The sequence below is a fragment of the Trifolium pratense genome, linkage group LG2, assembly GCF_020283565.1.
Source record: "Trifolium pratense cultivar HEN17-A07 linkage group LG2, ARS_RC_1.1, whole genome shotgun sequence".
NCBI lineage: Eukaryota > Viridiplantae > Streptophyta > Magnoliopsida > Fabales > Fabaceae > Trifolium > Trifolium pratense.
The window spans coordinates 62,639,300-62,643,817 of NC_060060.1; positions in this window are offsets into that span (position 1 = coordinate 62,639,300).

The window sequence follows — 4,518 nt, forward strand, 5'->3', positions numbered from 1 at the left end:
TGCATCAAGACAGGCTGCTTGAAGACAAAAGATTATCTACTTCAACGGTCTTCTTTGCAACGACTCTTTTCTAGTCATATATATACTAGAAGGATCAGCTGTATTATATACATCAATCAAGGATTATTAACACGCACGAACAAACTCTGAATTCCTCATACAAAGCTCTGAACCTCTGAACTGTGTTGTTGCACTTTTAGTTCAAATATTTAGTATTTGTTCTTCTAGGTTCTGACTAAGAGCTGTTGTATACTTTCCATTACTTTATTATATCTTGTACTTGAGATAACTTAAGCTTGTGTGCTTAAGTGTGAAGTCTTAAGCTTGTGTGCTTGAGCAGTGTTGAGAAGTCTCTTGCTTGTGTGCTTGAGCAGTTGTAATCTTGTGTGATTATAGTGAAATCCCTTGGAAGTGCAAGGGGACTGGACTACTCTCGTTTTGTGAGAGGAACCAGTATAAATTGCTTGTGTGATCTCTCTCTCTCTCTTAACTTGTTTTATTGTGTTATTTATCCGCTGCTGTTGTAGTTAAGTTAAGAACTTGAAAAAGTTTTAAACTTGACTAAAACACAATTCAACCCCCCCTTCTTGTGTTTTCACACCTTCATCCACAACTGAAACACTTGTCGCTTTTCCTCGGGCAATCATATGACATATGACCCCACTCTCCACATTTGTAACAACTTCCACTTCCTTGCTTCTTCTTTCCACTTCCATTGCCCTTGTTCTCATACGGCTTACCACGATCCAAACCTTTTCCGTTCCTATCATTCAGAGCCTTATAGTAGTTGGTCTTGGCTTTGCTATCTTCATCACAAATCCTTGCCTTGGTCATAAGGGTCGGAAAATCCCTGATTTCAGAAAATCCAATCAAAAGCTTGATATCCGGACGAAGTCCACTCTCGAACTTGACACACTTATCCTCTTCGGCTTCCACCGTGTTGTAGTGTGGACTAAACACACACAAAGCTTCAAACTTTGCCGAATACTCGGCGACCGATAAATTTCCTTGCTTGAGCTCCATGAACTCGATCACTTTCTTGTTCTTCACATCAGCCGGAAAGTACTTCCTTAAAAATTCCCTTTTGAAAGTTTCCCAAACGATGGCAACACCGTCCACTCCTATCCTGAGTCTCACATTCCTCCACCAAACGATTGCCTCCTCTCTAAGGGCATAAGTTCCCAAAGTAGTCTTGTTCTCCTCAGAACAACCCATTGCTTCAAAGATGATCTCAACCTCATCTAACCACTTGATAGCCCCCTCCGGGTTATAGCCCCCGGTAAACAGAGTCGGTTTATGCGACATAAACCTTTCCAATCTTTTCTCACTAGCCCTTCCCGGGTCATTATCCCTTACCACCAATGTAGTCAAAGCAGCCAAAGCTTGTGCAATCTGAGCGTTGGTCCTAGCAGCAGCCATGATTCCTGAACGAATCACAACTCGACGTTAGAATGTATTAACAGTGTACCCAACACATGCTTCATACAAGAGAAAGAAAATCCTAATGGCTCACATGAACCGACCTGCTCTGATACCACTATTGTAACACCCCGAACTAACTACCCTTAAAAACGTGATCTTAAAAACTTTTTAAAGATAAGTAGCTGGAGCGCTACGGAAAACATTTTCAAAACGATCGTGCACATGACACGAAACGTCGCAGCGGAAAATATAAATAAAGGATTTTCAAAGCAATGAACAAAATAGTTCAAAAGATAATTCATTTACATAAAACATAAGTTAAGATGTTCGCATCGATATACGACGGAATACAAACGATCCCCGACTCGATGTTACAAAATACCAGAGCACTAATATACATCACAACCAAACTAAACTTAACAACACTATACAAAGGTAGCCTACACTAGCTCCTCACAAAAGTGCTCCACACCAAAAGGATCTGCAGCTAAAGCTCGTCGAGACCTCGACCTGAATACCTGAACCCCCAAAGGTCCAGCACATAACAAATATGTAACACCCAAACCCATTATTTATATATTTCTACCTTTAGTAAAATCTTTTTCAAAATACGCGGCGGAAAATCAAAGTTTGTTATTATTAAAAGTCATGGTTCGAGCATTACACTCTTCAATCAAAATAATACTAATGTAATTAATTAGTAAAAACAGTGTTTATACAAATCTTAAATCAAATAATATGTTTATTGATTATACAAAACAACCTAGGTAAGGAGACTCTATATACAATATAAAACCCCTTTTCCCGTGTCACAATCAGAGCGGAGCTTCACCGACGACTCGACATCGAATACCACAAAATCCTGTAAAATCTGGACCCCCAACGATCCAGCACATAACACATAAAAGAGAGTTAGACAACATACTCAAAATATACAAGTGTAAGTAAATGGTACTTAAACACTTCTTCATAAAAACATGCATAATCATACATTATACATATACATCACCATCATTCATGCATATTCATATATCATGCATATACTTCATTTATCACATAATCAATCATCCACAAAATACACCAAACATATAGTTTCACGTCGTCTCGGACAATACCAAAACATCAACAAATACATTGTTTAGATTATGGTCATGACGGACCCTGCGTTGTTCATTTTATAGTCATGACGGACTCTGCTCCTCACATACGGATTAACAATCAACATTTACCAAGTATGTGTCAAACATCATTTATCATAAAATGCACACATAATCCCTAATGCAATCTAATGCTTCACATTCATGTTATGTCCTCTAGACACCTCTAATGCATGTGGTACCATCGTCTTTATCAGAGTATTTCACCTCCGATATCCGTCTTTATCAAACAAATATAGTTCGATATCCTTCTTTATTGGACAAGCCAATATCCCTAAATATTCATGATGCATGCACTCAAAACTCATGAATATATTCATCAACAATTTTGGCATATAGCCCATCAACAATAACGTGGAACACTATCCAACGTCCGTCTTTATTAAGATAATCAATACCTTAATATCCGTCTTTATCGAATAACATAATTCGATATACTTCTTTATTAGAATAACATAATTCTAATATCCTTCTTTATTAAGTTGATTAACACCTTAATATACTTCTTTGACATTTAAATAAACATCATCATAATCATCAACACATACAATGCATTTACTCACATTTTTAACACAATACTAATAATATAAGTAAAGTGTATTAAGCATGCATTTTATCATAAAACAAACTCCGGAATCGGAATCTACGCGAAAAACTGGGTAAAATACATAATATAACATGTTAGAACCCTCAAAGTCATTCAAATTCCAAAACAGCAAAGTGCTGTGCTGTCACGGTGGCTAAGCGAGCCTTAGCGAACTGTAGCGAGCTGTTCGCTAAGCGAAGGCTCAGCGAGCTTCAGCGAACCACACCAGTGGGTCACCTGCTCGTAGCGAGCTGCAGCGAGCTGTAGCGAACAGCTCCTGCCAGAACTGCTCAAAACATGCGATTTCCACCCAAATTCACCCAAAAATCCCATTTTTCATGTTATAAACCCCAAATGAGTTTGTATTCAAGTGCAACAAACATATCTAAACACAAAAGGACGGTTCATTTCACCGATCTACCATTTTTACTACGAAAAAGTAGAGATTTAACACTTTTACTCAAAACTCTCAAGAACACAAAGTTCTTGAGTTTAATCATCTATAAACTTCGTTTTTAACCATTAAATTCGTTCATTCATCATGTTAAAAGCAAGTTAAGCATGTTAAGAACCTTAGGGACGATTTCCATCAAGAAAATCCATTCACAACTAAAACGAAAATGGGGTGGAGGAAGTTCGGGTGAGGAGAAATCGACATTCTCCCCTTCCTCGAGTCACCCACGAATATGAAATCTACTCTCTTACCTGGATTCGAAGAAAACTCGGAGATTTGCTCTTGATCCCTCTAGCTCAAGCTTGCCCTAGCTCTCCTCTTGCTCTCCCTTCTCTCTTCCTCTCACAAGAACATGAGAAAATGAATTCTCTCTTCCCTCACTATGCCCATATGGGCGCTCCACACCCACACAAGGCCCATTGGGCCTCAAGCCCAATTGGCTTGGCCCAATTACACGTTAACTCACTCTACTCGCCTAATAACTAAAGTACTCGATAAATAACTCAAGTTATTAACTTAATTAAAATGCCACTTTAAATAAAATATTTTAACACATAAAAATAATAATATGAAAATTGGGTCGTTACAACTCTCCCCCACTTAGAAGATTTTCGCCCTCGAAAATTACGCGACTAAAACAACTCCGGATAACTCCTGTATCCGACCCTCCAACGAAACGCTCAAAACGCTACACATTACCAAGTATGACAAAATTAGTTTATCCCATCCAACACAATTTTTGTCCATTTATCAACAAGAGATCAAGGACGGCCAGTTCCTCAATTTGTCGATAGATAGTCAACAATCATGATATCGGCATAAACCATTCTTATCAAACCACTAAAACGTCAACTTCGCACGAAACCTCCACAGACTCACATTCTACGGTACTCACAACT